Source organism: Catharus ustulatus, chromosome 6 (assembly GCF_009819885.2).
Source record: "Catharus ustulatus isolate bCatUst1 chromosome 6, bCatUst1.pri.v2, whole genome shotgun sequence".
NCBI classification, from domain to species: domain Eukaryota; kingdom Metazoa; phylum Chordata; class Aves; order Passeriformes; family Turdidae; genus Catharus; species Catharus ustulatus.
The window spans coordinates 41,978,312-41,988,746 of NC_046226.1; positions in this window are offsets into that span (position 1 = coordinate 41,978,312).

Here is a 10,435-nt window from a genome sequence, read left to right on the forward strand (position 1 = left end):
AACGCAGGATTTCCATGTTTCCTCAGTTGGACAGGAAAATGACAGATGAGGCATCAACAGATGGCAGTAGAGGTGATTCAAGCCCAAGTTAACTTGAGATCTCCATATTTCTGTGAGGGAGGTGAACCAATGATGCAGCAGGCGCCAAGAGAATTAAGTGTTGGATGTGTTCAAGACCAGGTTGGATAGGACCTTGAACAACATGGCCAAGTGGACAGTATCCCTGGGGATTGAAACTAGATGATTTGTAAAGTTTCTTCCAACCCAAACCATTCAATGACTCTATGACTAAGAAATGAGTGTTTTGTAACCAGCAGCCCATTCTTGACAGATCTGTCCTTCATGACAAGGGGTGAAAATAATGTATGAGCAAGTGTAAAGGGAAGATGCTGTCTCCTAACCACCTCACTTTTGACTTTCTGCACAACCTGCCATGGCCTTGACTTTTACTGCCACCTCACCCTTCTGAGGTACTTGGTCATCACCCTGCAGTTCCATGTTGTGTCCCCTCTGAGGTCAGGCTGCTTCATTGCTCCACTGAGTGCCTTGAGATTCCTCAGAAGAAAAGGCACTGCCCAAGGTGCGACACCTTACTTGCATTGTACCCCATGTCAGTCATCACGAGGTATTATTCTTCTGGTTATACAGAACTTGAGCACGATCCTCTGAAGGGAATAATGCTTCCCACTGGTTAGAGCAGTTTGTCCCTATAGCTACTTTGGAAACCTCCCCCTTAGACAGTGAAGACCATCCAACTTTTTTCAATTAAAAAACCTGCTTGAAATTAGTAATAAATCAAACCCACTCTTCTCAGGCAAGACATCTCTTGATAACCACATCAAGAGTGGCAGTAGTAAAGAAAACCAGGATGTGCACCACAGAATGTCTGCAGCCAAGGTGGAGACTAAGAATCAGTAGCTGCTAAACCCCCACTTCTCTCGAGCTAGCAATTTGCAAGCCACCAAGAATTAATCGAGAATTTTGGCATCTTGGCTTGCACATTGCAGAGCAGCAAAGTTTGGAACATGAATTCTCTTTAGTTTCTCTATAGATCAGCTATCAGAAATTACTATGTATAAAGATTTCCCTCTACAGGTGGTTAGAGCTTGTAACAGCCTCTCACTTTCCTGCATCACTTTAATTAGTATTTTGCCTCATCACTAACTTTGTTATTATTTTACCTATTTCCCCCCCTCCACTATGGACTTTGAGTCTATTCCCAGTGGTAGCAAATTCTCTATGCAAGAAATGTCAGCTCCCTCCCATCCTCCTTAAGCTTCAACGCTGCTGACTTTGACTCTTTCTTCAATTAAAATTTCATTTGCAAGCTCGTTTCCCGAGTGACTCGATGCCTTTCTTCTCCCCCCACCCCAAAATGTGACAAAATGAAAGTTGCAGCCTCTACAAAAAGTGTGTGTGGGTCTTAAATGCTTAGCTCCCTGCCTGCAGTTTGAGCTAACAAACTAGCATGCTTTCCTGCAGGAACATCAAATGCACAGGACACACGACACGACAGCCTAGAGAACTCTTCACAAAGAGGGGGAATGCAACGCTGTCCAGTCTTTTCCAAGGCAGGCAGCTGAACAAATCTGAAAAGTCTACTTCTTGCAAAAGCATCTAACAACTGAAATCAGAAAACTTTGCAAAAACCAAAAGGAAAACACCTGCACACACACACACACACACGCACGCACAGAGAAACCTACCTTGCAAAATCTTCTTCACTTATTTTTGTATGCAAAGAAAAAAAAAATCAACAAAGCAAAACAATCCCCAAACAAAACAAAAATAAATAACTCCCTCCCCTCCAAAACTGCTTTCTCCTCTTCCCCACGCCTTAGCTGGATTTCTAGGGAATTTGGGGACTGGTGGGAAGAGCCGAGGGTGGAGGGGCTATATAAATAAACTAGAGCGTTTCGAGCTGTGTATCGCGAAAGGCTGTGGGTTTCGCGTAATGTGTGCCTGCACTCTTCCAGGAGAAAGGCAAAAAAAAAAAAAAAGAGGAAAAAAAAAAAAAAAGAAAGAAGCCAGTTCGTGTTCAGAGCCTGACTTGGAGACAGGGAGAAGCAGCAGCCCCCTCCTCCCCTCCCCCGCCGCCCCCCCGCCCCGCCGCCCACGCACCACCCCCGCACCGCCGAGCCCGGCACCTCCTGAGCGAGCGCGCGGGACGGGATCGCTCAGCCCCCGCCGCCCCGCGCCCCCGCCGCTATTTATAGCCCGCGGTCCCGGCCGGCCGGGCGGGCACACGCGTGTCCCTGCCTGCCTCCCTCCGTGTGCGTGCACCGCCACAATAACGCGGCCTTTCGCAGCTACTGACGGTGGGCTTCTTTATCGCCACACTGCCTCTCACCGTAGAATTTTTTTTTTTTTTTTTTTTTTTTGGGGGGGGGGGGTGGGTGGGAGGTGACTGCAAACAGCCCCCGAGGTGCGTGGGGGAGCGGGGGTGGCCAGGGAGGCGGCGGGGTACGTGTGCGGGAGCCGGGGTGTTGGAGCGGGCTCCCAGCCCTTGGCTCCCGGTAGCACAGTCAGTTCCTCCAGTGTGTGCTATTGACCTGCATTGACGTCATTGCGTCATTAGGTCTCCCTTAGAAACACTGACTTTCAAAAATAGTATCAAATTAATTCAACTGGCAGAGAGAAGCCACTAGCTGGAATGAGCCATAAAACTCCAGAATCTTCAGCCCAGCTTTGCTGTGCCAGCCCACCCCCCTCCCCCCAGCCCCCCCAGCCAAGCGGGCAGAAATCAGATTGTATGGAAAATACCACCGATGGAATAAAAAAAGAGAGAAAGAAAAAAAAAGGAGGGGGGAAGAGGGAGACCAAATTAGATTGCAAACCCTAGACCAGCCTCTCTCCCTCTCTCTCCTTTCTCTCTCCCTCTCCCCTCCTTTCCCTTTTCTGATCTAAAAATATCCCCCTTGCTTGAGCTGACTGCAGTATCTTTTGTGTTGCATCTTTCTGTTTTTAGCCTTTGCATGAGCCATTGAAGGGTGGCCCGCAAGAGATCAGAAGCACAAGATATTGATCTATCGATACCCTCTGGGGCCAAGAATTAATTTTAAATGAAAGAGCTGCACCTTGATTTTGGCAGTGGGTGGGTGGGCAGATGACAGAGGTTATTTTAGGATACCATTCACATTCTCTGAAGCTGCAGCTTCCACTTTCTCCCTCTAGATTCATTTTAAAAATATCTTTCCTTCCTCACCCCACCTCTCTCACGTGGACCTGTGGGCAAGCACATGTCACCCCCATTCATACAAACACAATGCAACAGAGCAGCGGTAATTTGCAGAGATGGTACATTCACAAACAGCAACCCAGTCGCTTTAATGCAGGTTGATTTCACAGAAAGGACACTGCAGCCCAGAGGAATTTGATTAGACTGGTGACTTAAATTTGCAAGCTGCTTATTGGGTTCCTTATTGTCTTCATCCTAAGTTAACAAAACTGATTTAATGTCTCTCTCTCGCTTCCTTTTTTTTGAAAAAAGAAGTAGGAGAAAAATTCCATTTATACTGTTGATAGTAGACCTAAATCTTAGTGGTAAAGGACAGTAAAAAACACTGATGGTGATCAGCTTTTGAGTGTTTTGCATCAAGGCACACACCCATGGCCAGATACAGCAATATCTATTTGTGACCTACACGATGCAGAGCTGTACACACGTACCAAACAGCAGATCTAATCCTGCAACGTTCACACTGCAGGAGAGTGAGGAATTTTTTTTTTTCTTGCATTGGGGAAAATATTCAGAAACAGAGGCACAGTGCTAGACAGTAATAATTTGCAAGATCAGGCCATAAATAGGGCTCTAGCCCTGCAAACATTTATTCACGTGCCAAGTGTTAAGACTGTGACTAATTTAATTTGAAATCAAGGGGATTACTCATAGTAGTAACATTAAATTCATGCATGTTTGCAGGATCAGGGCCTAAATGATTAATCACCACTGCAGCTAGGCACTTTTGGGTACACCATTTATTACTTACAATACTTCAGCACTGTATACACTCAGATCCAGCTTGGAGAGTGTGCATTGCTCTGCTGTAGTGAAGAATGAGCATCATATTTTACTGAATGAGGAAGTGTGCAACACACCCCAATATTCATATGCTTGATCTGATTTTTGCAATACTGGTGAACCTCCCAGAGGCCCTGGCTAAAACCACTTGTGGCAAATTTGAAGTCATTTGAGCAAGAAGTTGCAGATGTGCAGCATGCCTGAGATGGGCATCTCACATGTCATTTGTGTGCACAGAGGCTCCATTCTTAGTTCTGAGGGAGAAATAGAGAAAGATTGAAAGCACGGCCATTGTATGAATCATTCATCTTTGTATTACTACTGATATTATTATTGTTACTACTACTACTATTATTATTGTTGTCATCATCCTCATCATTGTTTTGCAAAGGATATTTTGGCCCTGTTCAGACAGGTCTGTTCTTTAATATTTGTTTCTGCTAGCACCAGTGATGATGCTCTACCGCAAAAGTGATTGACCTTTGACCTTAGGTGCCTACATGAGCCTGTGGCAAACTATCAAGTCAAAGAAATCGAGTTGCACGTGAGAAGGAAGAGGTGCTGAAGCAAGAAGGTTTCCAGGCAGCTTGCTGGGAAAATAACTAAGGGATCCACGTGGATCATGGGGTGCCATGGGCTGTTGGCTAGACCTAAGCAGCACCCGTGCACTGTGCAGGTGACTTCTCTTGACAGCTTTTGGGAACAGAGTGATATACACGCTTCTCATGTTTTACAAGAGCTCCTTTTGTCCAAAGCTCACTATCTCTGGTTTAAACCAACATTTGTGAGTTCTCTAAAATAAACAGTCCAATGTTGTTTTAGAAACATAAGTAGTCAGGAAAAATCAGTAATGACTTACTGAGGGAAGATAGAAGACAGTTAAAAACAACAGGATTAGGTTACCTGGAGCAAGGAAAGTGAATGCAGTCAAAGAAAAACAAGCAATTTGGTCATCTACTCCAATAAGTCACTGACAAAAAATCCCTTTAACACAAAGTATTCTGAATTTTTTACGTTCTGAGGTAGTGGACAGAGGGAAGGCTTTGGGGCATGTGCACCGACTGAAAAGGGGCAGGGTGGATTGGCTAGATGCAGGAGGAAGAAGGGTCTAAAGGAGAGCACAGGAAGGAGACGATAGGATTCTGGAGGCATAAAAACAATTACAAAGACAACAGAGAAAAAAGCAAGGGAGTAAAGCTGAGGCCCTAGCTCAGAAGTGTGGTGAAAGGCCTGGTGCAGAATGAGGGCCAGGTAGGCAGTTAAGAGGACAAATTAGAAACACCTCCCATTTCCCTCTGTGTAAGTACAGCAGAGGGGAATTCTGCTAGGCACCAAGCCTGTCTCTGGCCAGAGTGACCCGGTGCTGTGCAGACATTGTTTTCCTTCATGTGGCACTGTTGTTTGACCGAGAATGAGTTTCTGAATTTCCAGAGCTGTCAACCCCCTCCCCAATGCACCAGGAGCAGCCTGGGGCTGGCCCTCGGCTCTCATCTCATCCCTGCCACTCTGTGCATAGTACACTCACACTTCAAAGTACTGCCATGCTCTTACTGGCCCACAGCTATGTCAAATAACCTGCAAGTGTGATGTGGGAAGCAGAAGGGTAAAGCTGGGATGGACAGGTGGGAAGAAACAAGGGAGGAGAACTGCAAACAGAGCTGCATGGAAAGGAAGGGATGGCATCAGGAGGCGTATGGAGGTACAAAGTGTGGGTGCAGTGAAAGAGATTTCAGAGGACCTGAGGCACTGTAGGAAGTAAAAAGAGCCCAAAGGAATATGATAGATGGCAGCAGTAAAAAAAAAATGGGAGAAGCTGATCAACTTCAGAACCAACATCCATACCTCACAGGGCTTTGGCTCCTGCTTGTTGTATGTGCTCCCTTCCCATTTGCACTCTCCGTCTTCCAAAGCGTAGTCAGTGGCTCAGGCTACTCCACAGTCCTTCCCTAGCTCCTCTTTGGAGCTTCTTGTTGCTACCTGCAAACATAGAACCATTAAGAAGAAAGTTGTGTGCAAGACAGTGAAAGAAATCCAGTGTGGGGACCTGGGCTCTTGACATGGAAAAGGTTACATTTTTCTAGGGATGTGTGTGTTTGTGTGAGCTGAAGAAGACTTGGGATTACTTGGTATCCCAAAACTTTGCTTAGAGGGAATTAAATTTCCTTCATTTCCTTTCAGGAAGAAGAGAAGCGGAGCGTGGGTGAAAGCAAGCAAGGAAACTGAAGAGACCAAGAACTGTGTTGCACACATTGCTGTTTGCAGTGCAAACTCCACTCTGCCCTCTGGGTGCTGTGCCACAGCAGGGCCCTCACTTGCCTTCACATGTACACTGGAAATGAGCGTGGAGGACTCCCAGACAGAATCTAAAGTCTCCCTTGCTGTGGCAAAACACAAGGCTGGGTCACATAAGCCAACAGGTGCAATAGCTTGGCCTCTGTTTAAGTGCTGAGCCTACATATATCACATGAAAAGATGTATTGACTTTTCCCTTTCTATACAGATTCCTTCTGTGCAATGGCCTAGCTCACCTCTCCCAGCGACCAGGAGATCACACCACTAGGCTGTGGACAATTCCTGCAGACACATTGGCCAAATCTCTGCCAGTGAACCAAATAACCTATGCGCCATCTCTCAACATAGACCTTGCTGTGTATCATGATATCAGCTTTACCAAGCTACTCTGACAGACAATCAATACAGCTACAGTCAACACAGTTAATACACTCAGAATAGATGCAGATAAATGCTGGATTTCCAATTTGTTGTCTGTGGTTCTAATAATAGCGCACCCAAAGAGAGTGTCTCAGGTCTATTTATTAGGCTCCTCAGTTTTTGCCATGCAATTTCCAGGAGCTAATTCTAGCAGCTCATAGTTAAAATAGTGTTGGGCAGGGACAGTTCTTTTAGCATTTCATTGTTGACTTTTTAGGCATTGCAGTCCTGTGACTATTGGAATTTTCTAGAAGAGCAGGGAGTTACCACAGCACCTGTGCAGCAGCAAATGTAAGCACTAAATAATAGTGAAAGCAGGTAGTTGAGGGCACACAGTGCTGTATGTTCAGTATAAGAGACTGTACTGTACACAAGGAGATTGCAGTCTAAATGAGGAACTGTACAAAGAAGAACAATTAGAAGAGAGGAAGAAGGATGGACAAAGTAAGTTACCAAATCTCACTGTGGGTGGGACAGATACATCTTGCTATTTTCAGCTTTTAAATCAAATTGGCATCCTGTATTTAAAGACTATTAGGAATTACTGCAAGAGCTTCAGTCCTGGAACCAGGAGATTTTCAGTCTCGATAAGCTTCGTGGCACATGGCTTTAGGGGTATTAGAGGCCACAGGATACAGAGTGCACATGAGCAAGTGGCTGTGTCTAGCCTCAAGTCAAAGGAAGATGTCTTTTTTCCCATGTGCAGGAGGATTACCCTCAGAACTTGATGTCCAAAGGGAAATTTCTGGTCTGTACAAAGGGCAAGGAGCCTGACAGATCAAGGATTTATCTGGAATTTAGCAAAAGCAAAAAGTACTACCAAAGGCCTGACAAACTGGTAACATGGTGAGAGGTGACTGTCCTGCATCTCACCTAACCAAACATGTCCCAAGGGCAAGCTAGGCTTCCCAAAGCTTTGCCCGTACCACACACAAAATGTTGAATGGTGTGGTGTTGCTGTCAGCATCATGAATTAGCTTCTGAAAGGAGACCCTTATGCAGCAGCCTTGGATATGATGTCCCAGGCTTTAGCAAACTTCAGGTTGAGTTTGTTTCTGCTGATTTCTCCAACAGATGTTATCATACACAAATGCCACTGTTTTGTCAGAGCATCTTAACCAATAGAAAGCCCTTTGCAGGGTTATTTCTACCTCTGCTGCATTGTACTCAAAATTTTCAGACATGCCATTTTGGAAAACTCATTCAAGACATTAATCTGTTTCAGACTACAGGTAAATCCAGCTTGCTTTCCTTTGTCCTTTTTTTTTTTTTTTTTAAATAAGACCTTGCAGTACCTATGTCTTTCTTGTTCCTGTGCAGAAGCAGAGATGGACCCAGAGGCAACATTACCTTCTGACCTGCATGATGAGGGCATTCTCTGCCTTTTAAAAATGAGATGAAGGGACTTGAAGACTGAATTATGGAAGTTAAACAATAGTGGCTGTAGGCTGGTCCTCCCATGCATGCCTGGTTACTCAAGGAGGCGTTCCTTGTGACATACCAGTTTGTCACTATGGAGTAATCCAGTACCCCCCCTCTGCATGCTGTAGGGACAACACTGGTACTTCTCATTACTGCCTGGCTTGCTCCCTCCTCCTCCCCATCAAAGAAAGGAAAGAGAAGTGGGAAATAATCCAGGGAGCAGGGGAAGACTCATTATCTGCAACTCTGCCACTTATTTCAGTGCAGTCTGTGATGACTGGTGGAAGAGCCCTTGACTGTGCCAGCTGGTCACAGCCTACGGTGGATGAAGGTCTAACATCATTGCCCAGACACTTGGAGGGGAAGGGTTGCAGAAGAAGGGTGCGGGCTCACAGGGCAGGCTGATTGAAGGTTGCCACCCTGATCCTGATACTGCTTAGGACCATCCTGATCAATCCTCTTTTGTCAAATTCATCCTTGGCTGAACTCCATACCCTGGAAAGTTATAAACTGACTCTTGGCACATCTGGTTTTGGACTAAGAATGTAGGACTCTAAGAAGCCATTAAACCAAATATTTTTTGTGAGGTCCTCAGACAGAAAAGCTTCTGCTCATCTCATATTTCTTTTATCCATTTCATTGGGAAATTTGTTTGAAAGCAAGACTTTACAGTGGTCTTTAGCAGCTCCTAGTGCTTTAATTCATTAGAGTACTCACACACACCTGAGACCATAGAAGGGCTGGGCTAAAGCATCCCCAGGAGTCCATGCTTCCTGTTCAGTGCTCAGTCCCTCTCTCTCTTCCTTCTACACTGGTTGCCCTTTGGTGAAACCACCCCAGCCCCAACGCAGTGCTGTAGGGCAGGAAGGGACAGCAAAAGGTAGGGAACTTACCATGGTGAGGATGGGTTCAGCCACCAGGCTAGGAAATGGATGCGGATTTCAAGTTTGTTTAGAAATAGGTATTCCGCTTGTAAACATTCTTCTTAGCCATTTGTCTCCTCTACTGTCACCTAGTAAAGGAATTAAAAATGTTTGGCAGCTGAGAGCATTTGCTACAAAACCTTAAAAAAACCAACAAGGCATCCTCAGAGCCAGCTCGAACCTGTGACTATCACTAAGATCTTCCTGACTTCAGAGCTGCTGCTGTCATTACTTTCAGTGGAATCTGGGAGCAGAATTAGGCTCTCTGACTGTCCCCACACCACAGCTCCCTCCTTCAGCAGGAGAGAGGCACACAGAGAGACCCTAGGTGCCCTTTAGACTCTCACCACTTCTCTCCATCTCTCTGTTTCCCTGGGCATAAGCCCCCCGGACAAAGCTCCCCTGTCACTATCCGTGTATTCTCCAGCAGCATTAACTTATGCACACACCATTCACCAATTGTTCAGCTTTTTTTGTCAATGAAGGCACATTTTATGAATTAGAAGAGCACATGCCCCCTTGTGGCTTGACTTCGCTCCCTGCTCCACACCGCCAGCCCCCTCTGCACCCCGGCGGGGGGACTCGGGCACGGGGAGGCTTCGCTCGGACCTGCACAGAGGTTAAAAATAGCCCACGGCACCCGAGGAGATGGTGAAGGATGAGCTGGAATGACAGCATGCAAAGAAACACGGAAAAGAAAAATAATTAAAAAAAAAAAAAAAGCAGTAGCTTGAGATGTAGAGGGATATATATTTCTACAGGGTTTTAAGAAGGGTTTAGTTAATTTAACCAAACTGAAAAATAAGGCAGCTGACACATATGCAAAGTGCAGTCCCTTGCTCATCCATGGAGCAGGTACAGCACAGCAAATGGCTTCTGCCTGACCTATATGGCTCAGAGACTCGCTAGAGAGCGTGAGTGGAGCTGATTCTTCACAGCCTTTTCTCTCCTCACTCCTTCCAGTCCCTAACACAGGATTTTCTGGTGTTGACTATGGTTGCAGTTTAATCACAAGAACCAGTTTTACTGAGAACTGAAATAAATCCCATGACTTTAATGCACAGAGGGACTCCTGAGAGGATCCGGGTACAACACTTTGATTTGGGAAATACAAGATTAAAGACCAGAGGAAAATAAGCAAGACTGACAGTGCACAACCCACCCATGGACCTCATTTACAATCAGGGTCACATCCTACAGTTGTTATTCACGGCAAAACCCAAGGAAACAGAAGCCAGAACAAGCCTCCAAAAGTCAGCAAGAGCCCTGGCATCACAGGTTGTGGGAATCCTGTCTCTGGGATTGTGTCTTGGGTTAGGAACTAGGAATGCCAGAGGTTCAATTCCAGCTATCATAT